General features: G+C 41.3%; 1 protein-coding gene across 5 annotated transcripts in view; it reads right to left on the reverse strand.

Moving 5' to 3' along the window:
• SPSB4 (splA/ryanodine receptor domain and SOCS box containing 4) overlaps positions 1 to 26,934 on the reverse strand; it is a 163,439-nt gene that overhangs the window by 79,313 nt on the left and 57,192 nt on the right. The window contains exon 1 of one of the 5 annotated variants that reach the window (XM_071566267.1): positions 12,390 to 12,414. The exons of 1 other annotated variant lie outside the window; for it this stretch is intronic. The gene's annotated coding sequence lies outside the window, so the exon portion shown is untranslated. Of the gene's footprint in view, positions 1 to 1,667; positions 1,694 to 2,165; positions 2,727 to 2,842; positions 2,924 to 12,389; positions 12,415 to 26,934 lie in introns of those variants that run through there. 3 more of the 5 variants (XM_071566266.1, XM_071566263.1, XM_071566265.1) reach the window with 3 other exon arrangements.

Below are 26,934 nucleotides of genomic sequence, written 5' to 3' on the forward strand. Positions count from 1 at the left end.
TCTTCTTGGCCATGAAGAACTATGGGGATGGGACAATTAACTGAGTATCTAGCACGATGTTGCTCTTCAGTTTAGCCAAGTGTTTTTAACAATTAACATCTCAGAAAACCACACCATGCCTTCTTCTTTGGTTGCTGTCATCATGTCTCGAATGTGCAAGGAAAACAGCTCCTCAAAGAAAAACTCTCCAGATGTCTCAATTAAAAGAAGCCAACTCAAAGTAACCATCAAATGGGATTCCTGTAATATGGCACCAAATGCCACTGTGAAAATTATCTTCCTTCCCACAAGAAGAAGTCAGTGTCCTATACACAGAAGACAGGCAAACAGTGATTGTGAAGGAAAAAGAGACACGAATAGCTTCCTTGAATTTTTCTTGGTACATGGAAAATCCATTACAGAAGTTTACACAGCAACAATGAAGCCTGACAAGTTAATGAGGTGCTGCTTGTGGAGTTACAGGAGAGATGGCCCATCATTCAGAAGTTCCTATGCTGCACAAGCATGAGTCAAAGATGGCCGTAATTTAGTCAAACAAAAAATTAAAAGTTCTGGTTGTTTCAAGAAACAAAATATCCAATTAGTAATTCTCCTGGAGGGGTTCATGCTTCTATTAAAAAACAAACAAAACAAAACCTCTCACAACTCTGAAAAGCTCCTGGCAAAAAGGTGGCACTGCTTCATTATTCCCAAGCCCCAGAGCCTGTTCAGCAGGAAACCCAGTGTTTCAAATCTGGCTGCAGTGACATTTGCAAAGACAAACACTCTGGCAGGATGGTATGGGTGTGAACACAGGGTTCTCCAAGCCTACCAGCACCAGTCTGTCCTTCCAGAGCAACACCCACATGAGGGCCCCAGCAAAGCACGGAGCTGTGAAGTTTGATCATCTTTGTCATGCAGAGAAGTACAGGGCCTCCCTTCAGTCCTGGCAGGGACACTGAGGCACCGGACAGTCATCCAAGGACATCCAGAGTCACCAGCAAGACACTGAGGCACATTAGCTACCAAGGAAACCAGACTTACATGACTAAGGCCAGTTATAAAACTTCAGCTTGTTGTTAAGAGAACATACGGTATCTGGCATTTCTCTGTCAGCAGCACCAAATAATCCAAAAGCAATTTGATATTCACATCCCTGACGGGCTCCTTTAGTTACAGAAACAACATTAAAAATGTAGCATCCTTCAAGATATACTGCACAAGTTAGGCCAGTTTCAGCCACAAGCATCAATAGTAACTCTTTGGGCTGTTTTTTCTCCTGATAAGCTCTTTTGCAACATGGAGATACCTTATCACGGATTGCTTCTGTCACCGGAAGGCAAACAGAGCACTGTGAAAAGATCAGGTATGACTTAAACACCGAAGGGCTGTAGCCTACATCAAACCAGCAGCTGAAGTGGTAGCTGGCCGTCTCTCTATATAGGACACTTCCCACCCTGTAGCAGTCTACACACTAAGTCCTGGGCACAAAGAAATAAAAATTATTCGCTGCCAGCACGAACGCTGCCACATCAACGCCGAAGTCTCTCCAGGAATGAATGGGGGCTGCGAGGGCAGCGTTCAGCTCCCCTGCCCTTCTGCAGGAACAGCTTCTTACCAGCGACAGCAAACCCCACTGCCTGGCTCCGAGTTCGCACAAGTAACGTGAGGGCAAATTCAGTCAATACCTTCCTTTGTTGAAACACAAGTCTCGCATACAAATTCAGGCTTGTCTTGACAAAGGTTCAGCTTGCCTCTTACTCTTACGGAGGAGACCGTTTAGTATTTCAGATCCGTCTAAACAGTTGAACTGAGGTCTGGTTTTTACTGCCTGAAAAAGCACCAAGTAACCACTGTAAAACATTAGCTTGTGGTAATCATTAGGCAAGAAGGTTTGCTTTCACCAGCGCAAAGTCAGATAAATTCTGCTTATAAGAAACGTAAATCTCTACAGTGATCCAACATCTCTAAGTAATTCTCTTATATAGCTCGTGAAAGTATTTTCTATTGTAAACCATTTCGTTATAAACTAGAAAACAGTTCACAAGTGTATTTTTTTAAACAGCAGCTTGAAAACCAGCACTATTTAAAGAAAAAAAAAACACCAAAACAACCGCGTCTCTATACACTGTGCAACAAAACACAGTATTCTCACGAACTGAAAAATTCACCCACGGCAAACTTACCATAAACCCCCAGCACAGCACCGCCACCGATCCGCTACGCCGGCAGGGAAGGGAATCCCGGGGAAGAGACGCGAATCCCAAGGAAACAAACTCGGGAGCCGCCGCCGCGCCCGCTGGAGCGCGTGTGCCCCGCGCCCGGAGAGGCTGCTCCGGCCGCCGCCTTCCCGCGGGCGCCGCCGCGCCGGGACGAGCCGCTGCCCCGGGGAGGGAGGCGGGAGCAGCCGGGGGCAGCCGGGAGGCGCCGCGGCCCGGGCCGGGGCGGGCGCGGCGCCCGGGGGGCTGTGGGGCTCGGCTGGGCTGCGCTCGGTTCGGCCGGGCCGCCCGGGAGCCCCGCCCGGTGCCCGGGGGCGGCGGCCTGCGGCGGCTACCGGGCTTTGTGCGCGCTGCCTCCCCCTGGGCCGCCCGCCGCCGCCGCATGCGAGAGCCAGCGCAGCTGGGCAGCGCGGCGAGCGCCGAGCCCCCTCGCGAAAGCCGATCCCGCTGATCTCATCACCGCGGGTTACTAATCCAATGACCGGGGAATTAACAGCAGATGGCGACGCCCCTTCCCCCCCGGCCCGGCCCGGCCCCCGCGGACGCGGCGCGGCTCCGGCACCCGCTGAGCGCAGCCCGGCAACGCCCGCCCGCTCTCCGCAGCGCGGCCGGCACGGGCAGCCCCGACGGCCCCCGCCGCTCACACGTGAAACTCGCCCTCGGGCACCGACAAACTTTCTTAGGTCCGCCTCAGCGCCTGCTGCCCGCACCATCACTGTCCGCACCATCACCTGATTCCCACGCCATCGCCTCCCGCCGCCGCCCTACGGACAAGAGGGAACGGGCGCGGGGCGGACCGAGCGGCGGCTTCGCACCTCCGGGAAAGCAGAGCAGCTGCTTCCCGCGTGCCGCTCTGAACGGGGAGCAACAGGGAAATGAAATGTCCAACGTCCTGCTAGCGAGTCCTGCTGCCGTCTCATGGTTTGCGAGGGAGAGCCGAGCCCGAGCCGGGGAGGGTCACGCATCGGGCATTGCCATGAAAACAAGGGCATATGTTCTTGGAGGCTTTCGAGGGGAGAGGGGAGGTTTGCGCTATTTGATCTCTGTAAGCCGTGTACATGCAGGTGAAACTCTTGAGTATGCTTTTGGATGCCCAAACCAACCTGACACTTGTAGGTGAGCTTCGAGTCTCCTATGAGGCTACAGGCAAGGCAAGTCCTGTCAAACTGGTGCGGCTTACAAAACAGTCAAAAGACAAACGCTTCCATCACTACTCATTAATACTGGTAAACAACAACCTGAAATTTAGTGTTTTCTAACCCCTAATGAGCTCTGACCCTAAATCAAGATCTCCCTTTCCCTCCAGGAACACCAGCATAGGTTCATACAGTTGTTTTTTTCCCTCTCATGCATACAGCACTTGGGTCCACACTCAAGACAAGAAATGTCAAGATGCTTCTTCTCCTCATGCTATGCAATTCCCACTCCAAAAACTAAATTATCCACTCTTAAAGACCTTAGTCCTGTCCATAAGTGTGATGTAAAATAACTGTCTCTTCCAGGACAAGACAATAAAAACTTGTAAATGTTGAGAACTTAAATTAGTAAGTACTTTTCCTCAAATTCTGGTATTCTACCTATGCTTTATACTTCTGGGATGGAGAGGGCAAAATTTTTCCACCATGCACTTTCTTGGTGATAGTTCTTTTACTAAAATCTTCAGACAGGCCAACCACTGAGCTAGACAAGAGAAATACCCATGCTTGGGCCATAAAAAAATGGAAAGGAAATTCTGCAAATTCTTTGAGAGTCTTCAGTCAAGTACGAGCTGCAGTAAAACTGGCTGTGTGTTTCACGCATGCCATGTAGGCAGAAGGTGTCAGATAATAGCATCACCCCTTCTGTGAAGACCTGGAGGTGCCTCCAGGGGTCAGACATGCCTGAACCCCTGTGAAATATTTTAGAAAAGAGTACTAAACTCCAATTCCTGCCCAAGCCCTGCATACACTCCCATTCCCACAGCCTTGGGGATGTACAGTGGATAGAAAACAAAGGATGAATGGGAGTTTTCTATATGCTCCACAGTTCTTTAAGCTTAGAAAAGGCTTTCAGCTCCTTCCCATTCCCTTAGGCAGTCTTTGTCTGGTTTATATATACATACATGGAAGTCTTGACATGAGTAGTCATCTGTGCTCTTACCAGCAAACAAGTTACTGAATTTAAATCCTCCTCCATGGCACTCCTTGGGGAGGGGAGCCCTAGAAAGAGCAGTATCTGCACAGTCAGTGGGGCAAGTCTGTACTTTGGAGGATGTTTTGCTTTCTTTTCCTCAGTTTTTAACAGCCTTATTTCTCATACACACTTTCCCAAACAGCAGTGTCTCCTAACACCTTTTTTTTTGGCAGCAAGAAGCGTGTTTCCCAGCGTAAGATGGGATGTGGTCCTTCGTGCCTGTGCCAAGCTTCGTGCAAAAAGCAAACTTGGAAAGATTTTCTACATGGTTTGTAATACTAATTCTGCAAAAGAAGATTAAAGAAATCACATTAGAAGTCAACCTTTGTGTCTTTTCAGCCAGCTTTAGACACATAGGTCTGAAAAGTGTACAATGCAGAGATCAATCAGGCAGCACAGACTTTTGGGAACACACTTCATGTGCAAATGTGAAAACACTTGAGGGTGTAGAAAGTGTCATTTTGATTAATGAGGGCTACAACATGCTATTTGTATATAGATGAGAACACAGAATAGGAAACAATCACATTTTAAAATATTAACAATTTTAAAACAGACTTTGAGGATGGTACAGATACAGCTGGTCATTTTGAGCTGATCTCACACAACATCTGGGAAGGGGAGAAACAGACACATGTTTGTGCAACATCACAAACCTTTCAAGATAAAGACTGTAACACAAAATCAACAAAATGACCCATTTGGTTCAGTTCCTGGAACTGCATATCACAAATGGCAGAACCCAGGCAGTATCAAAAGCACTGTGCATTACTCAGATTCCCAAAGTCTTCCACTGGTTCAGAATTACCTCACAAAATAAAAATCACAGTCAGAAAGGAAATCTTAAAAATAATACACATTATACTTGTCTAAAAAACACCATGGATAGGTGGTGAGGGGCAGTTGAGAAATCTTCTGCCTTTCCAATCACTTGGAAATTGCTGAGCAGACATTTGAGAGTAAAAGCTGTTCACTACTGCTTATGAAACAGTAAGTGCAGTTGAGAAAAAAAATGAGGAAAAAGAAAGTTGATTTAGAACAAGAGAAAGAAGGTGATAATCTGCTTACTACTTGTGTCACACATGAGAATCATCATTTGAAGTTGTATCTTAGCATCTTAGAGCAAACAGGACAAAAATTGTAGCTGCCCATATTTGTTCTACACACCCACCTTCAACTTAAGTTACACACTTACTGTATGATGAACCTTCATCCACCCTCAACTCCACCTAAAATCAGTTAGGAAACATTTCCTACACACACACACACACAAAAGGGCAGAGCCCTGATCCTGGGATCCATCTAAATAATGCAACAATTCACTATTATTGTACCTACTTGGTTTCTGGGCAATGCTATACTTGGGATGGCACCATCTGCTCTGGTTTTCAGTACCAGACTGAGCTGCTCTGCTGACAGTCCCTGGCTTTCTGGGCACAGCTGTCTCCCAGCACAGGCAGAAGGAGCTCACAACAAAAGCTTCTATATCCTGTGTAACTACACCCCTGGACTTCTGTTTGGATGCAGGCTGGAGTTCTGTGCAAGCTCCAGGTAAAGGTAGAGGGGATTTGAGCAAGGCCACAAAGAAAAGGTTATCAGCTGAATGGACAGTGTGGACAAAGTCCGTAAGACAGCACAAATACACAGCTGAGATTTATGGATTTTAAAGAACTATGCTTCATTGCATTGTATTTTCAGTTCATAATGCTTAAGCAACCCATTTGATTTCTAACAGCCCTCTCAGGTACAGCAATACTATGGTCATCATTCCTACAGAGGAGCCAAAGTTGATAATTATGATGAAAATCTTTGGTTTAGATATTTGGGTATTTTAGATGGTTTGGATATTTTAGATGTCCACATGAGAAAATGTGACCTTAGCTATAGTTATCTCAAGTCCACAAAACTCCCACACAATATGTTTACACCTTAAGAGTTCCAGTCCTAAAGCTCTGCTTCCATGAATGCTGGACATTTGTATGAAGCTATCCACAGAAACACAGAAGCATATGCCTTGCTTCGGCCATTCAAAACACTGTCTGGACAGAGCTTCTTTCCATGGGTATTTTCATTCTGACCCAGCCATATACCAGTATCTTTATCACTTTACCACTGCTCCTTGGAGCCTCTCAAAACCATTAAGCAGGAAGCTAGGATGTGTGCATCTCCTAATGAACTGACAAATTGCTACTGAGACAGAGATCTGCTTCCCTAGGCCATTGAGCTGAAGGTAGAATTTACCTTCTTGGAGTTCATCCCTCAACAACCACTACAACAAAAACCCATAGAGATTGGGAAGTCAACACTTGCAAAAATGTTTCATTAGTTCACAGATTCTAAACAGAGGATAAAGATCCTGCAATACCCCATTTGAGAAATAAGGATGACATTCAGAAATACTTAACAATGCAAAAGCGGCCTATTTTAAAATGTCAAAAGTCCACCTCTCCAAAAGCAGAGCTACCAACAGGCTCAGAGGTATTCCTGAAGTTTAGTATGTACTTCATGGGCTATAACACAGCCAAGTCTCTTCCCCAAACATATCAGATAAGGAAAAAAAATCAGACTATACAAACAAAAATCTCAAGTAAGAAGAAAGCAGCTCAAGCTCGCTTTCATTTTCCTCATGTGTTGTCTTCACCAGGACTCATGGTATCAAGGGTTATCTGAAGTAGTTGACTGCTCTGTAGAGTTTATATTCGAGTCTTTTCCTCATGCAAAATTTAGTTAAACATAGACAATTATAATTTTCCACCAACACAGAAACAAGACAGTCCATAGTTTTCAGGGAAGGGTTTTCTATTACACATTGCAATGACTCCTTGGCCTGTGCCAGCAGTAAACAAGATAGAGACATCTCATGATGCAACAGAATCAATTCATAAACAATGGCAATAATTATTACTGTACTGAAAACAATCCAAAACTCATTCTATTAGCTTATTTCAGGTTCTGCACAACCTAAAGCGTAAATTCCAGTGGTTAAATTCCAACACAGAAACCTCTGTCTGAGAATGATCTCTGAGGCCATTCCTGTTTGGGAAACCCAGAGAGTCTGTATCTCCACTGACTAATGCAGTCTAAGACATACAGGCATGTTCTCAAAACTTGCTTTAAAACTCCATTAGAGCCCTTAAGTCATTACAATGCCACAAACCCTGTTAGAATCTGAGTAGTGGCTAGTTCACATCATGAGACTCTGTGGTCTCAGCTCTGAACTTCAGTAATGATCATAATCTGGCTTTAATTTTCAAGTGGTATTGCTATATCACACTGCCCAGAGCACATTGCAGCAATCACATGCAACTATAGAAAGGTGCACTTCTTCAGGAGAGAAATCAAATACCAATTGGTCAGTCGGAAGAGGTGGATGCAGAGTCTGGGACAATGGCTGTGATAGGAGCACCTCAAATCAAGTCCGTACCAAGGACTGCTGACACTGGATATAATGTGTTTGTTTTTCCACAGGATGGTGACACGATGAGTTTGGAGTGCAAAGAGATCCTTATTAGCTCACCTAAGTCTCTTTGCTGTCTCAATACCACCTCACCTTGGTTTAGACTAAATCATGACCGACCCAACTCACCTGGATCATTCAGTCACTGACACCTGTGAAGGAAACTCAGATTAGATGTTATTGATGTTTTTGATAATATTGGCACTTGTTCATTGGGCCAGTGAGAGAATAGATCTTTATGGCCTCCCATGGAAAATGTTTTGACTCCAAACTTAGTAAGAAGTGACAGCAATGATCATTCTCACATACCTTTTTCTGTTAATGTGAATACAATATCCCAAAATAATTACCCATGGAAAGCCAAGAAGTGCATACTTTGCATCACAGGCAGTTTGAGTGTGCAAAACCATAGCACATTAGCTGTTCTTTCAAATCCTATCACGAGCTAACATGTGTAGGTCTGTCAGCCAGACTTCCCCACAATGTATTTCTGGAAATGTAAGTAATAATAATACATAGCACCCAGAAATTCTCCAAAACTACTACACATACATAACACCCAAAATTTTTTTAACTGAAACAGACTGCTTTCGTTTCCAAACTGCTTTCCTAAACTGCTTGGTGAATAACTTCCATGAGATTTCAAAGTATGACTTACCAGACAAAGGAAGAGATAGGTCCAAAAAAGATCCCTCTCTTTGAAAACCAGATTTTATCCTGCATTTTGCTTTGCTTCTGGAAGAAAAATCCTACATTTCTCAAAAGCTGTAGAACTTGTATTGAAGACAGATTTATTCACATCCTCCCTATAAAAATACACCACTGCTGTTACTCAGCACATTCCAGACATTCACCTTCCTTTATGGGTTTTCATATAGATATATATGTATAAAATATTCGGGAAATATTAGATACCTAAGGGTTTTACTACTTCATAATCTTATCTTATTCATTAAAAAAGTCTGGTGAAAATTACTACTTCTAAAAAGATAAAAAACCTGTTTAGATGTTAGAAAAGCATATCCTAGCAACATGCCTCAGAGAGCTAAAAAATTTTACATTGACACATTTTTCATTATGTTAAAAACCAACAAAAAATAATCCAACTAAACAAAAAATCTCCCAGCTTAGTTTTTCAACCCTGGAATAGTTACACAAAGATAACATAAATCTGACTAATAGTCAGTGTGGACTTTTTTTGTTCAGACCGACTACCAACATCTGAAACTGCAGGAAACTCCATCTGAAACTCTCAGGATGAGTCACATTTTTCTGTTCCTTGATTTGAAGGGCAGAGAGGAGGAAAGAGCCTCAAAGGTTTTCATTTATTGCCACTGGAAATTTCTGAGAATATTCTAGCCACTGTAGAGTCTTCTTGAAAACATTTTGTTTCAGTAGAATTAAACTGCTAAGCATTCCAGGTATCAAATGTGGCCCAGGTGAATTCAGAACATAGAAAAATACCTATATGAGTTACTTAGCTGCAATAATCTAGAAAACAGGTTCTAAAAATATTATACTAATTCTATGATATTTTCTGGGGTTTGATCTTCAGCTTGCGCAGTGCTTGTTTCCTCAGCAAACCCAAGAAGTTGGTGTCATTTATTCAGCTTTACCCCCCATACACCCTTCAAGATTTACAACGATACATATCTCCAGCAATTTTCCCCAGGGGATCTTTTGTTTCTTCAACTTGAAAACATCCATTCACTCAAACCCAAAGTCAGTGCAGTTTATTATCCATCAGACAATTTGAATATGATTCCTCTGCTAAAGGCTGTGACTGCAGGCAACCATCTGGGGTCTGAACACACAAAAGGCTGTTGGAAAGGGAGTGTGCACAAAAGGACCATGGGGATAGGGAAGTGTGTGCCTCACAAAGACACCCGATTGTCTTTGGCTTGCTGAGGGTTTTTTGGTTTTTTGAGGGTGCCACAAGCATCTAATCAGAGAATTAAGCATCAGGGAGGCAGCCCTCAGATGGCAGACATCAGCTCCAGCGAGGACAGATGGTGAACAAAGGTGAAAAGCACACAAAGCGCCTGGCCCAGGAGAGCAGCTCCTTAAACTCCTCCCTTAAAACCTGTTACAGCCCCTGTGACATCCTGTGCTGGGCAGTGAAAGCGTGGCCCTACCTGGCCACTTTCCAGCAACTTACAGGATATGTGGGCTCTCTGTTGATGTCCTCTGTGAAGTACTGCCCGCCCTACCTAGGACAGTGCCCAGGGCTCACTGAAGCGATACCATCTCTGTGCAGGAAAACAACCCAGACTGCAGCCCTGATCGTGGTCTGGCTTATTTTTTGTCAAGGGGAACAAGTCCCATTGACCATCTTTTGGAAGAGAAACTCAAGGTCTGAGGAGACAAAGAAAACAATCCCATTATTTAATTCACTCAAAACATACACCTGAAAACCTTCACTTTTATTTCAATCTCTTATGATTGATTTAAAAATAGGGTTCGGTTCATAAAGTAACAAGTTGCCCTCCAACAGAGCATTTTCTTATGGGGATTTATATGCATTTTACGTGATGCCAAATACACTATGGCATACATCCCACTGCTAACTAAACTCTGAAAGACTAAGGGTACTTCTAGCCCAAATTGTATGTTCCTAAAACTAAAAAAAAAAAAAAAGGTAAAAAAGTTTTACATCATATTTAAACAGCAAGGACATAGTGACTCAACAGGCAACAAACCCCAAATATTTAAAAAAGCAGAAATGCCAGCAGGAAAACTGGAAAATCAAAGAGATCAGAGGTCAACACAAACAAGCATATTAGTCTTCTGATATAGGAAATTCTTGCTGAATTTGCAAAAAAAATACTGCAGTTGCTGTTGTCTAGGAGAGAAGAGAAAGTCCTTCCTTTTTTCCTTTTGTAATATTTTCTCTTTTAAAAAATAGAATTAAATTTTAAAAAATGCAGAGGCACTTGCATAAGTGGGTACAAAAACCAACCTCCTAATTTAAAAAGAATTACTGTGGTCTGTCTTTTTTCCTATTCTAAGAGAAAGAGAGGAATATTTAAAAGTCTTGAAAGACTCTTCTTGTTTTGTGGAACACTGCCCAGGCATGCACATGTTCAACATCTTTGGGGAGGTTGTCAGTTGTTCACTTTAGACTCCGAAAATTGATCCATGAACAAATAGTGGCTCTTTGTGGATTAGCCCATCTGCCTGCCAGATGGGGGGAAAGGTGGTGTTGTAGTTACAGCTGCTCCAACAAGTTGTGCTGGTTTTGGCTGGGATAGAGTTAATTTTCTTCATAGTAGTTGATATGGGGCTATGGTTTGGACTTGTGATGGCAACAGTGTTGAGAATGCAGAGATTACTGAGCAGTAATTACACAGTCAGGACTTGTGCTCCCACCAGCGGGTTGTCCTCAAGGATTGGGAGGGGACACATCCAAGACAGAGACCCCAAAACAACTGGGGGGAAGAAGCAAGGAAGGAACATTCAGAGCAACGGGGTTGTCACCCAGAGCAGCCCTGCTGTCCTTGGGGATGGCTGAACACCTGCCTATGGGAAGTGGTGAATGAATTCCTTTATTCTGCTCTACTTGCATGTGTGGCTTTTGCTTTACCTGTTAAACTGTCTTTCTCTCACCCCACGAATTTTGTCACTTTTACTCTTCTGACTGGGGGCAGTGAGTGAGAGGCTGTGTAGGGCTCCTGCACCAGCTGAGGTTAAGCCATGACACATTTCCAGCAGGTCATGGAAGGATCAGGATGAGGAATAAAGTGAGGAGAACTATTATTCAGGAAGCACATGGATTTTGAATGAGATCAAGATGAGCAAATTTACAAATGTGTCACTAATGTACCAGCACAGAGAAGACACAATGCAACTTTAAAGGTGTAAAAGAGAAATCAAACAAGACTATGCTAACTCATTTAGAGAAAGAAGGGAAAACTATTCAGGACTAATATAGAGTCACTGTTGTTATCCGCAGTTATCTAAACCTTGAAAACCAGAATTTCTTTTATTTCTCTATCACAGCTGTGCTCCAAACCTCAAAAATGAAAATTAAGTGTGCATGCAGTCAGAGATATGATTTGTTTTCTCACTTTGGAGTTAACATTAAGTCATCAATCAAATGGTCCTGCTCATATCAATGTAGCTAAGAGCCAGGCAGAATTCTCATTATATCAACCTACTTTTCTTATGAGTTAATGCTACTGTCTATTTTATTTCTAAGGTGAGTCTGCTTCCCAAATTTCAGCCTTCTATTAGCTTGAGACAAACTCCAATACACTACAAACAACATTCTACAAGCCAATTCACAGCCTGAGTTTCCTTGAATCCACTGAGAGAAAAGGACATTTAAGGGAACTGTGGAGAGTGAGAGTAGAAAAATCAACATTTTTCTCCGCTGGAAGTTAAACAAGGACTTTGTAAACTCTAATTTTCTTTCTCCCTCCAGATACTTGGATCAAAACATAGCCTGCAACACAGCATTCCTACCTACAAGCTATTAACTTCAAATTAATTTCTTCCTCAATGCCGTGATCCAAAGATTTTAACAGGAGAACTGCTTGTTGGGAAGGAGCGCTGTCACATACCTCAGCTGGTGACACCAGGAAGCGCAGCCAGTACATGAAATTGGATATGCCAGCAGCTCCTTTCCTTTGGAAGATCAACAGCTTTGCATCTAAAATAATAATTGCATTGTAGTAAGATTTCACAATGCTGAACTGCATGCATTTAAACTGTTTTCAATTTTTAGAGAAAGTTACTTGTCTTCTATGCAGAAAGAAAACAAAGCAAAGCTTGAGGACACAGTCAGAGGAGGTGATGTTGGAGGGCGTGGAGGGAGATTTCACTGCTGCCTGTTAATGTCAGAACTCCATTCCCTGTTAAAACCTGATGCTATGGAGTAGGGGTGAGGTATTCAATCCTTCTCTCCAGAAATCACTGAGGAACACAGACCCCACTTCCCCAAAATGTTTTGCTGTGGGATGCTGAAGGGAACCATTATCACAGAGCGTCAGCCATGTCTGGGGCATCATCCACAGGAGGGTCTACCAGTGGAGCAGGGAGGAGAAGCAGCTACTCAGGAAGCCCTGTAATTGCTTAGTAGTTGAACTGTAAGTCAGCAGCTCTATCATTAAGCTGTAATAATATTACTGCCATGCAAAAGCTCAGTTCAGAGATGGAGTTAAATTGTATGTTGTCAAACTGTGTTCACATTGGAAAATAAATGAACTCTAGTTCAAATGAAACTTCCCTTAATCATACCTCAACATTACCACATGGTTAATTAGAGGGTTTTTTTAATTAAAAGAAAAAGTTATTTAATAGACAAGATAGCAGGCTTTCACAAGTTATATATATGCACCTGGTTATTTATTATATAGCTGATCTGCCATCCATATAAATTGCTGCTGCAGTTGCCACACACTTCAAAAAGCTTTTAACTCAAGCTCTTTAGATCAACACAAAGAACTCAACTTTGACAAGATCCTTTACAATTTCCTTAGGTTTTAAAAAGAAAAAAAAGAAACAGCCCCCCCCCCCCCACTCCAGGATACATAAAGCTTTTTCTTTTTAGTTTTTAAATACATTACACTGTCAAAAATGTATTAAAAATCTAAAAGGTGAAAGGAGGAGGATGCTACAGAAAAACTAAAACCAACGAAAAGCACTGTTCAGTAAAGAGGCACTCTGCAAAGCACATTTCTTTAGAGGGAACTCTGGGAGCATGACTATTGTTCAGCTGGAGAGCTTGGAACTGTCTCTCACGTCAGCAACTCCCGAGGCAGTGACTCATGTCTTCCCCAGAGCACGTGTGTCTGGCTTGGGGTTTTCGCAGGGGGCGTTGTATTTTCTTTGCTTTTGGCTTTTAAGGAGCAGGTGTTGGTTTTATCATTCAAATAATTGCTTGTTTGCTTTTGAAACGTTTGAAACCTTGCTATTGAGACGTGGTTCCATGTGAATGTGTTTCTCTCTGGACTGCTAGATAGTAACACTTGAATCTGAATTGAATAGGGAGCTCTTGAGAACATTCTGGTTCTGGTTTTTTGTGTGTTTTTTTTTCTCCTGAACATAGATCCAGTTAACTGAAAAAATAAATACAAGTGAATTAGACACAATTAAATACAAAACGTTAGTTCAACTACACATATTTACAGATTTTTACTACACAAAAAAGTTTTTTTGCTAAACAAAAAGTATTGATATTTCTCCACAAAATGAAACCACAAACAAACAAATTCCCACAAAAACACACATAAGAACCAAAAATTACACCCCCAAAAATTCCAGGTAAGGAAAAGCCCAATTCAAATCTACAGAATTTACCAACAAAATAACAGAAAACTTTTTGATTCCTGAGTAAAAGAGAGTCTCTTTACAAGTTTCTAAAATGAATAACATTAATTGTAGTGCCCTTTAAAACCAATTCAAGCCACAAGAAGTGGAAAGGTAGTCAAAACATATACATTAAAAATTCTCAACCATCACTAAGCCAAATAAGGCATCAGCTTCCTTCTCACTACAAGATAGCAAAATGCAGGCTCTAGAAAATTATGTTATGGAGGCAGATAGATTGATTGAGAACATTATTCATGCTGCTGACAACTGAACTTGTAAATTGATGTAGTGTTGCTTTGAGACATGGAAATTATGGGAAAAAAACCCAATGTTTGGTACAGGTACCTGTAATATGTTAAGAAACTGATTAGAATTCAAATGTATTTTTAGGGCCCCTTAAGCTGTTTCTAATTAAACGGTGCACTTTTTAAACCGAGCAGAACTGCAGATAGCTCCATTTAGCACTATCTTGCCATAAAGGAATAGCTCAGGTACGATGCTTGAATAAACCAAGCTGATATGGAAATCTATCATTCATTTCTTTAAAAGCACAAGGATAATAACTGTTAATTGCATTAGCAAACCGGCACTAAACAATGACAGGATTAACTAATCTTCCAGACAATGAACCAATGTCCTAATTGATGTAGAACTCCAGTGGAATTTCGGTTGGCAGATCCTGAGGAGCAGCTGTAACCCTCATGCAGATCAGACTGGGATCTCCCTGTCTCCCATTCCCTGTGCCTGCGGCACTGCAGTGCTGGCTCCAGCCAGGAACCTCCCCAAGGTCAGCAAGGGATGGGACATAGGCAGGAATCTGCAGAAAGCCCAGGGAACGTGGGAGCTCTCCCACCCCACAGTCTATGTATCTAAGGAAAAGTCATTTAGGTAAGGCTGAATGTTGTTCCTCAATACTTTTAAGGACAAAACCCTTTTTAAGGACTAGTTCCAAGGGCAACAGACAACAAAGACATTTCCAGAAGTGTGTTCTCATTACTGCTGTGCTTCAAGCAAGCCAGGAAAGTCACTGCTGACCTTGAGTAACAGAGAGGAGAGAGTCTTGTAAGGGAAAAATACTCCTTAACAAAACAAGCCAGAGGAAGCTCTCCACTTTTCCTTTGCAGTTTGTTGCTCCAGGCCCCTTCTGCAAAAGTAAAGTTCTCTCTAAATACAGGAATTGTCCTGAAATTGATTAAATGCACAATTAATTTCTCTCTAGAAGAAAGTAATTCTCAATGTATGAGATAACTACAACTCTTTGAGGAACTTAATATAGAGATTTTCTTATAGCAGAGCAAAACCAATCAATTTAGTAAAATTATTCAGTGTTGCAGTGAATCTACTCCAAAATAAGTTAGTTTTACTAAGATAAAAGAAAACCTTCTTCTTCGATTAGGATTTGTTATTATAAGTCTTATTTCTTAGTTTTAGGAAATTAGGTTAACATGCCTTTTTCATGCATCTAGCATAGAACCACACATGCAGGTTAAATGTTCTACTGATGCCCAACTCAAGCTTTCCAAAATTCTCTTGTTCTGGTGAAAGTTTACAAAAGTACTATGAACTGTCAGGATAGGTATTTTTAAAACTATTTCCTTAATTACTCCTAGGCTGTTTTGTAAGCAGACTCACTTTGAAATGAGTGGCAGATTTGCCATGACTATGAGGAACATTTGTTTGCATAAGTATTGTTCTTTAAGCTTTATGTAATGAAAATTCTGCTGTGCAGAAATCACAACTCACTCCACATGGGGACACCGACAGCCATTGAATAGACAAAACTACATTAAAGCACATCATGGAGATTAAAAGCTTGTTTGGAGCAACCTTTCCACATCAACGGTTTCTCAGACTGTTGTGATTCAGAGGTGTTAACAAGTCTGTTTATAAAATGAGATCATCAAAAGCTCTGAAAGGCCGAAGAAGCCAAACTGCAAGGGTGTGGCTGAGAGTCAGAGCCCACAATATTTGAGTGTTCAAAATCAGGACGGTGTTCCTGTGCTTTCACTGAGCACTCTCCCATGGAAGGCAGAGTGCAGTGTGTCTCCTGTATGGATATGGGCATACTCTAGAGAGCAGTCAGAGTTATGTTGTAATTATTGTTACATTATAAATCACCTGCTGGGGATACTTGTCTTACTTTTAGCTATATGGGAATCCTCTGATCCTCAGTTGTCAATATAAAGGTAGAAGGTCTGGACAACAACATGAATACACTGTAATTTCACCCTCAACCTGTGGAACACTCGTTTACCCAAATAAATCAGAAAACGTCCAAAAATGCACCACCAGCTTTGTAGAAACTAAGGAACACAAATCCATAACCCAGAGTGCCTTCTGCTTTAGTAATCCTTAATGCTTTTCACAGAGACCATTTCAACTGGTGTACTCAAAAATAGAACTATTTCCTGAGAGGCTATAAAGACTGAAGTCACTACAAGAAAGCTTTCAAGTACTCACATAGTCCCCCAAAATACGGTAAAGTCATCCAGCTACTGTATTACATGACACTGCACAACCAAGGAAAACTTGCCAAATGGCTGTAATCCACCCCTAACAATTTGGGAAGTCCTTGCCCGAATTGCTGCCAGTTTTAGATTACTTACACATGATCAGAAATTTGATTTGCTTTTTACTCATTCCTGGTTAAAAAAAGACTGCATTTCTTATTTTCAAACCATCACCACAGCAGCCACAAAGCTGTCAATTTATATTCTTTAATTAAGTATTAAGAAGACTAGAAACCTGTGACTCAAGAGGTCATTATGATAATGGGGCATGAAATACCCTGAAGTTTCAGAAAAGAAAGTAAAAAGAAAACAAGCTACATAAGTGTAGTGCTCTTTAGCTAACCATTTTTATTTTATTCTTGTACAAATGTCAAAATATAAAGATATAAACCAGCCAAGAAACATATATTGGTCTCTAGCATAGCTTGGGGTTTAATGGACAGGTAGGTAAATATTGCTGTTCATAAACAGGCTTTCCCAGACTTTCTGCATTTGCTTCACCTCATTTGAACTACAAACACCTTATTTGCATAAAGTAAGTGACACAACTCTGTCCTGGTCCTTGTTACTTCCCACAGATTATGATCTTTATCACCTCTTATCACTTCATCATTAATTTTTAAAACTGCAAATTAGACTGCACACCCACTGTACTGTCAAGATAACAAAATGCAATGTCAGCCCTTGGCTTCATGCTCCGGATCAGTGGAAGGACTTACCCTCTGCACAGGTCTTTAAATAATACACAATATGGAGATCTATTATTCTTTACCACAACAAGTTCAACATTAAAAAATTTACAATCTCAGTTTTGAAAAGTTCAGAACTGCATCTAGCTGCACATCAAGAACTATTTCAATAGCAAAACATATTTCAATTTTAGGGTAATACATAGTCTGAAAATTCAGTTTGAGGACTGCTCTGAACATTCTGCTGATAAAAAGGCTCTACGGATCAAAGAAACGTTGTGGTGAAATCCTCCAGAGCCAACAGCCATGACTGTCTGTACATACCCCAGTTTAGAGCAGTTAATTCAGTGCGATGAGGCAGTAACAGAGGGAGGAGCGGCAGGCTCCTCTCTGGAGCAATTCCAACGTGTCCTGCTGCCCATGCCGAGCTGAAGCGTTCACCGGACACTCGGCTCTGCTTAGCCAGGTACTGCATCACACGGTGCTCAGGAGCAGAACAGCAGAACCCTTTCATTATGCTGGCAGCACACTGAATTCTAGCAGTGCTTGATCCAAATAAGAGGCTTTTACCCAAACCTTCTCATTAGACCAGAATCTACAGCTAAGAGAAATGAAAACTCCCCCATTACCATGAAAAAAAAAAAAACCACAAAACCCAAAACAACCAAAACCCTCAAAGTTTCTGCCTCCCACCAATGCCTCCTTCCTCCACCAGCACTGGTGCCTTCTGTACCTGGAGAAAAGCCAGAACTACAGATAGCACGTTTTCAAGGATTTCTGTCTTCCCCGCCACCCCTCACCTCTCCACTCCGTTCTTTTTTTTTTTTTTTTTAAGTGATATTGCTGGCAAAAAATATGACACAAAGGTTTTGCTTATTCACCATCACCTGGGAAGGGGGAAGGAGTGGAAGGAAGAGGGGAAAACCTATCCTACAGATTAACAAACTTTTCAAAAATTATGCCCTGGAAGCTTTCAAATTCCTCTAAGATTTTCAGAAAATCAGATTAATACAACCCTGGACCAAGTGTTTGATTCTATTACTGATAAATGTGTTATTTTGGCAGGTCATCTCTACAGAACTGCTGGGCATTTGGGTGTCTCCTTCATTTCTTACCACATCACTTAGGGCAGTGGGACATCCTTTTAAATTCCTTTAAGTCTATGTTCACTTCCCTTACAACAGCAGATTGATAATGTTCCTGATAACACTCTACTGCATAGGCTGCTGAAACGTATTCTCTATTATAGTCTCATTTAGGAGACAAAGTGAGAAGGGTTAAAAATTCCAAAATGAGCTTAGGAATTTGCACCCAAAATCTGCTTGATTTAATTAGGTTTCTTTTTTTACTACACAAATAATTTTCACATTTATTTCTTTTAGGAGGAGCACTCAATTTACTTAGAACAAAGACATCTGTGTTGCTGTGCTTCTAAAACAAAGCTTGACTTCTAAAATGTGATTAAAATTTCTAAGAGCTAAGAACTACCCTTTGACTTTAAACTTTCTCATGCTTCTTTTTTAAGATAGTCTGACACAAAGACTATATTGTTATAACGTTTTCTTTTGAAATCCTCTTATGTGTAGAGCACCATGGAGATGTTTTCAGAGGTGACAAGACAAACTGAAATGAAAAGAAAGGACTTTCAGGGGGAAAAAAGCAAAATATATCAAAATTATTGAGTTTGGAGGTTCTGAGGGCTTTGATTTGATTTGGTTTTGTAAGGACTAAGTGAAAATGGAAGTCAGCCTCCACAAGTCTACAGTTTTGTCTTGAATCCACTTCAACTGGACACTCACAGAACTTTCCAGATCTACAGCAATTTAAGACCATTTACTGTTATTTGGGGTAAACCATTATGAAGCTACATCTGCATGGCCAAATCCCACTCTGAGCACCAGCAAGTGCTAACATGTACACTAACAGGACTATCACCTCAGAAAAAAAGGAAAAAAACAGAAATTCTAAAGTGGCCTCAGAATATTGCCAACAGTGATTGCTTGGAAATTATACTGTTCTGCCACAGGATTTGTGGTGCAACACTGAAGAAATTCAGAGTTATCAGGTTTGAGGTTGGCTTTTCCCTGACCCCCCACTCCCCTCCTGTCTGTCTTTGTATGTGAAAGGCTTTCTATGCTTGAGAAAGCCTGTGTCTGAATTTAGAAAGCTATGGTACATGTCAAAATAAGACCATGTTCATAGCCAGCCTTTTTGACCAACAAGATGACAGAAGCAAACAAATTCTCACTATTAGGCTTTTACTTCTGCTGGAAGACAAGACTGAGAACAATAATTTAAAAATAGAAAATAAGTTTGCTATGTATTGTTCAGGACAGTCCTGTTCTACAGTGGACATTTTTGCTTTTATATTTTAGTATAATTTAGCTCTATTGATTTTCTACCTCCTTCCTTCTCTACTCATTGGTAGTAATCAGTTTTTGTATCCATAAATTGCCATAATCAAAAATGCCCTGATATATCCCAAGAATAATACCTAACTGGGAAAAAAAAAATAATAAACCCAAACAGCCTCCCAACCTCCCCCTAGACCTTTTGCACACTGCTGTCCCATCTGCATTCCTTCTCACCCCAGTCCTGCTCTCTCATGGCTTTGTAAATGGAGCAGTTTCTCACACTGTATTTGCAGGAAGCATCTCAGATGTGTGAAGCTGCTAAATTTTGTTTGTCCCGTACAGTATGAAATACATCAGTGAAAAAGTACAGTAGTGCAAGTTTTAGGTCATATGTTCTAGGGAGAATTGACCTTGGAAAAACAGGCAGGCAGCTGTGTCCAACACTCGCTGAGCTGCTTCTATTCCTCTAAAATAAATGTACCAACCCCTTCCTACCCAAACCATCTTAGACATTAGAACAGACTACTATCAAATCCCTTACTGTGGTTCTTTTCGAGCTTGGATTTTCATCTGCAAAAATAATCTAAGAATGTGAAAATTCATTCTACCATGAACTTAGCTCAGAACAGACTCATTTCTCCCCTTCCCCTTCTTCCACACGAGGTGGTTCGATACAAGCCCCACCCTGGCAGCCAGACAATAAAGCTGCAAATAACTTATTCTGATCAAAGCCCCATCTGCTTGGCAGCAGCAATTCAACTGCACTTGTGGTTTTTGTATGGCTGCAGCTTCAGAATTGAATGATCCTTTCATTTAGATGAAAGTTTAAACAAAATATGGTAATTAGCATCAACCACTGCTGGCTTTCATGGCTACTATCTACAAAGACATCTCTAATAAAAGGACTTTGCTGCTTTCCCATCTAATTACACAACACTGTTGAACAATAAAATATAAATTTAAATCAGGCAGCTCTTTTTCTTTAAGTCAGCTAACTGACTTCCTGTCTTACACCACCTATCGAAGAATTCCACCTCCAAACCATCTCACTGAATTTTGCTTCATCTTTCCCTGAGGAACATGACTGAGGCTGGTAACATTTAGCCCTGCTCTTGCCAGTGAAAGCTACCTATCCTACCTTTTGAAAGCAAAGCTGGATTTAAGCTTTATTCCCAGAGCAGGGTGGAAAATCAGGTATTATGTAGCATTGCAATTTTATGACATAATAAAAGATGCCAGCATACAATGATGAATGTTTTTAATGAGACATCCACAGTGCTGTAGTCAATAAAAATTTTTATAGGCACAGTCCTCAGCAATATAAACAAGAGGAAAATTAATTTAACCGCTACCAGTTTTTGTTTAGGTACTATAATTCCTCATTATAATAAAAATCAATAGTGGAAAAATTATTCTTAAAAAAAATAATATTTTTGGCGAATTATACTTTACACAATCACATGTAGGGCTGGACTTAACTGACCTTGCAGTGAAGCCAAGGTGGGCCTGACTAGCACTTGGGTTGAGAGAAACCCCTGGGGTGTAACAGCAGGTGCTGTAGAAAAGAACTAGTGGCTCAGTGTCAAACACTTAGCAAACATTAGCCCACAAACCTGATTGAATGGAAAGACTTAATCTGGCTCCATCGTTGCTGATGAGCTGATAGGAAGGAATAAAATACTGTTTTAAAGCCTCTGGCTGGGATAGGGATTTGAACACCTGACTTCCCTTAGGCCGCTCTGACAAGTCCAATCTGAAGATTTATCCTAAAGACTTTTCTTACCACCTTCTCTCTGCCAAGTGAAACAAAAAGGGCAGGTAGACGAAATGTATCTGAGGGAGTCACATATTTTAGTAGTGTGAATTATAATTTTAGGGAACAGTTTTACTGTGTGTATAATGAGTCTGACATGTTTGCAAAACTCATTTTTACAAATGTAATTGGAAGAGAAAGCTCCAGATGGGTAAACGGCATCTTCCTTTAGTTCCAAAACAATGAGAGCAACACAAGGCACCGAAAGATGAAAACTTTCTGTTTCAATAACATCATCTATGGTACATTCCCCAAACAGCTAAATCCCAAACAGATTGAGAACTGGAATACAGACAGACAGCATTCCTCACTTACATCCTGTTATAGAGCTGAACAGTAAAACAGAGCAAGTTAAAATAGAAACTCTGTGTTAAATCCAACTCAACAGCCCCAGCCTTTAATAACCATTCCAAAGAAGTGCTCTCCCACCCAAACACCTCGGGCAGACCAACCTGGGAGCCCGTCATGTCCCACCATGCAGTACAGCTACTCTCACCAAGCAGTTATTTTCTGCTCTTCCCGTCCTGAGAGCTGGAGGCTCCTGCTCCGGGTTGTTGCCAAGGAGGATGGTGTGTGGACTTCTCTCACCTTACACATAATAAGCAACTCATCTATCAATCCACCTCACCTAGCAATAAAACACAAACATGATCCGCCTTTCCACTGGAAAGAAAAATATTGACAGTTTTGAAAAGAAGTGGCAAAAAGAATGGAAACCAAAAGTGCTGCTTGTCAGGAAACTGCTTGAGAGCCTTTCAGCTGTGCCCTAAGCAAGAAGAGCTCAGAGCAATCTGAAAACCTGCACAGACAAAAATAGGAATTCTCACCACAAATTTCTGCCTTGTTCAGAATTGTTTTGCCTGTGTCTTCCAGGTAATATATAAGGTACATTTAGAAAGAGTCAACACAAGATTTGTGAATGATTAATAAGCTTTCATATTATGTGGTACTAATGGTTATCTCCACATTATGGGACATTTCACATGAGATACAACACGACATTGAGCTACAATACGACATCTGATACTCAAACAACAGGGACCTTCCTTCCTTTTAAACATCTGAAAGAATTCTGTGATCTTGCTGCATCTATTTCCCTCATGGAACAGACCCTCCAGACTGGCACTTTGTGTTTGATAGGGAAAAGCCAGAAGTTTGTGTCTGGGTGCAGTTTCCAAAGGTGTGTTATAAAGTTATAATTTTATTTCATTTATGATCCAAATACATGTTCAAATTTAGAAAAAAATATCATTAAAAAGCAATCTTCTAAGGTATAATTCTTAGCAGGAATGCTGCCAAATATTGTGCCTTTAATTGTTGCAAGGAGAAAACTGCATTAACTTGAAAATTATGTGTCATGTGCACACAACTAATAAATGACCTTCTGCCCAGAGGAAAGTATTTGCCAGTTGTGCAGGTACTTTCAACCCAGGAAAAACCACAGGGGATTTCATTATGATACAGCAATTTTGTTTGGAATTTAACTTGAACCTTTCAGCAAAGAGATTTGCTGAAGTTAAAATATTACTGATAAACAAAACTGAAATATCCCCAAGAAAGAAAACCCACCCACACTGCCATGGCTGCAGCCACACAGGCTCAGAGTTCCAACACATGTAACACAGGGAGACAGATGCATCCCTAAGGAAAGATTCCCAGGCTGGGACTGTAGCACTGATCCAGCTTCAGCAGCACAACTGACAGCCCGTGCACATGCAGCAGGCACTGCCTGCACCTTCCAGCTGCTGCCTTGGGATACAGGGGCTGTTGCTCTGCCTGGACTGTGAGGTTTAGGAAATCACCTTTTCCTAGAAACCTCGGGCATTATCAGAGATACATATTCAATTTAATCAAGTACCCTAGTCAGATTGATGTGTAACCTCTTCTTTAGTTTTTCTTTATGTCAGAACCAAATGTCAAACACAGAAAATACTCAGCCTCTCAGCACTTGGTCGGCTGCTTCAGCCAGCCCTGACAATAACTCCACAGGTATCTTTGTAGAGAATGGCAGGGATGTAGCAGGGGAGGGGGTAGTCAGTCAGTCTTCATCATACTAAAAACACTACAATTAGACACCTTTAGTTCCAGCAATGACAATGATGAATCATGTGTAGCTCTAATGGTAAAATTTTAAACTCTAAAAAGACAGATGTGGATTGAAAGGCAGCATGTCAAAAAGAAGTATTTTCCTTCCATAAAAATCCCCAAAAAGGCTTTTTTTTTTGTTCTGTAAACAGGACTAAAAATAAATAGGAAAATGAAGGTGTGGACTGCAGGGGGACTTTATGGAAAATAATCCACAAAAGGCAAGGTGCATATTGTGCTTACATTAGGAGGCCCGGGGCTTAAAAAGTGAGACACAGGTAATTAGTTTGCAGCAGAAGACTTCTGGAACCAAGTGACCATGCCAGTTCTCAGTTAACAGGCCTTGGTCAGGAAGAGAGGTTTTGATCCTTAGGAAAGGAGATTCTTGTGAAATCAAGTTCCTGCTGACATGGAGCCAGGCCAGATTTGTGCCCACCACAGGCAAATTTATGCATTCAAGATTCTTTCAGACAGAGGAAGATTTACTTTCCAATTACTAGTTTTGAAATGTGTTCCCCCCATCTCAGGTCAAGGCCACCTGATCCAAGGCCAATCTCCTGCTCTCAGGTAAACCACTACCAGGCAGTAACACGCTCCCTCCTACAGCAGCCTGAGAGGTGCCTCTGTGGAGGTTACAGGCAACAGCTCTCAGGGAAAGGGCTGAATACACACACTGTAGGAAAACTGCACAGGAGATATTTTTGTGGCATGTTTACATGAAATGTAGTTGCAATTATCCAAAGCCATTATTATGATTATTTTTTCCCAGTAAATGTCATTAGTAGACAGAACTGTGTATTTCATTCCAGTACCTATAGGTGGTATATTGCTTTTAAAACCAAGCACAGCAACCCTTCAATAGATTGTAAATTTAATGTTATAAAATGGTGACTATTTATTTTTTATTTTTTACAATGAAAAGCAGAAACAGGCCTGCCTTTCTCCCCCTGAGTGCTACTCATTTCTCAGGGCACCTACTGATCAAGGACTTGTCAAAACTCACCACTACTTTTTAATTCGTGGGTAACTACACCCACTGGCAGCAACTGGACCTATTTGGGCCTGGATGAGAAATGCACACTTTTGTATTTATATTGTTATTCCATCTCTGCCTCCCTTGTCATATTTCATCTTAAGAAGCCAGAGCAGATGACCTGCAGAAGTTCCTTCCAAAACGAATTATTCTATTATTCCAATAACTCTTGCACTGCAGCTTCTCCAGGGAAAAAGCACTTTGTGTAGAGATCCATCCAAAAAACTATTTTTTATTTCACACTATAAAAACAATAATTCTAGGTATGGCTATGGGTATTTAGAATTATTAGTGGAAATGTTACCAGTTTTCTCAATCTGTATATACATACATGAAGAGCCAGCTGTCCCTTTCTATGCTGAAAAGAGTCAGTTTGCCCTCATTTGTATTAACATAGACACGTTTACAGTCCACCAGGTCTCCTGTGCATGTTCTAACAATTGCATTAAGATTGGCAGGCCGGAATGGATTAGCTCAGGTAGCTGGAATCATTTGTACTTTATTTTGATCAAAGGATAATAAATTTGTTTCTTGTAAAATGTCATTAAAACAACCTACAGGAAGGTCTGTTGTCTGTCCTACAACACGGGCATCACATTTAAACCCATACCCAAGTCTGCCCAATGCCAGTGTCACATTATCATCTACAGCACACATCTCAAAGTATGTTACTGTGTGGTCTTCTCACCTCCAAAATGTCCACTTAACATTGGCAGAGCGCTATTCCAGCAGTGAATTTAAAGGATTATTACAGGTTTTCCACAAGTGAAGTCTTTTGCCTCTGGCCTGATGCCTTACAACACAGCACAGGCATACAATAACCCTTCAGAAAAGCAGTGCCTGTCATGTCTTATTATTTAAATATTGAAACTCAGATAAGTATTCCACTTAAAAGAGACAGAGCTTAATCTGTAAATACTTCAAAGGGATCTCTAATGACTTGACTTTAACTCATCTTTCTTCATTTTAACTCCTGCTTTGATGTCCTCCCTAATCTTCATCTAACCCTCCACTCATGAGCACATCATCACACAAGAGTTTTTGAGACTGTAACACGGACCACTGACATATCAAATAAAAGTCACAAGTAAGTTACACCAGGCAATCTAGCTTACTTGAGAAGTAAAGGAGGCCTCTGTGTGCCGCTCTTACTTGCTGACAGACAGTCCTCACACGTGGGACCGATACCATATCAACACCAGAGGAAAACAAAGACTTTTCCTGGTGTTTGGCCACACCTGGTGATGGTGACAACCTGCAGGTGAAGGAAGCGTTTGCAGACGCTATTGACAGACGTTTCACCTTCACTGCCGTGACTTTGTCAGCTTGTCACAGGCAGCTTTGTGTTTCCATGTTTTTCTATGCATGCTATTCTACTGACAAATTTTAAATCAATAATACATGCAAATAATGAACACTTCTGGCAGACTAAAGGTTTTCTTTCTTTTAAGGCAAAGCAAGCCCCCAACCAAGATAATATCATAACATCCAGACAGAGGTGTATCTTAAAACCTGATGCTACTTCCTGTGTGGAGTGGAAAATCAGTGCCTGTTACTCTCCAGAGAAGCTACATGCAGTGTAAATACATTTAATAAATGTTATTTCTGCAGGATGTATTAAATATGCACACTATAAAGAACAGCACACATACACTTAGATTGTAACATTAAATGCTAATAATTAGTAGTAGTAACTGTTAACTACTGACCCCTAAGTGTCTATATAATAAGATAACATTCTAAAACACTCTAACGATGTTTAATCTTAAGGAAATAGATTTCATATTTGTAAGCAAGTGTGAGTGCCAGAGATGAAGGATTCAGTGGCTGCTCCATCCAAGCAGATGGGTGTGAAGGGCAGAGCAAAAGACTGTCTGAACAGCTGAGTTCTGCTTTGCCTCTGATAGTGATCTTCCAGTGAATCACGCACATTATCTAACATCTGTGCAAGTGCTGACAATCCTGATTTCTAGTACGTTTTGAAAATGTAGGACTCTTTGCAGAGGCATTAACCAGCTTCTTTTTCTGCCACTTAGTCTTAGAGGCTTTTTCAGTCCTCAGAAACATAACCCTAATCACAGTTTGCCTGCCAACTCTGCTACCAGTTACACCCCAGATAAGAGCTGGAAATCCGGGGTAGCTGTGCAAGAGCAGATACCAAGCAAAGGGTGTCTTAGCACTGCTGAGTTCAAAGGGCAAACATGGGATTTAGCTCCGTGACAGCCCAGGCAGTAAAACAAACAGCATGCCAGCTCTGCAGAGCAGAACCAGGGTACAATTAAAAGCAAGGTGCACAGCAGCCTACACACTG

The sequence above is a fragment of the Pithys albifrons genome, chromosome 11, assembly GCF_047495875.1.
Source record: "Pithys albifrons albifrons isolate INPA30051 chromosome 11, PitAlb_v1, whole genome shotgun sequence".
NCBI classification, from domain to species: domain Eukaryota; kingdom Metazoa; phylum Chordata; class Aves; order Passeriformes; family Thamnophilidae; genus Pithys; species Pithys albifrons.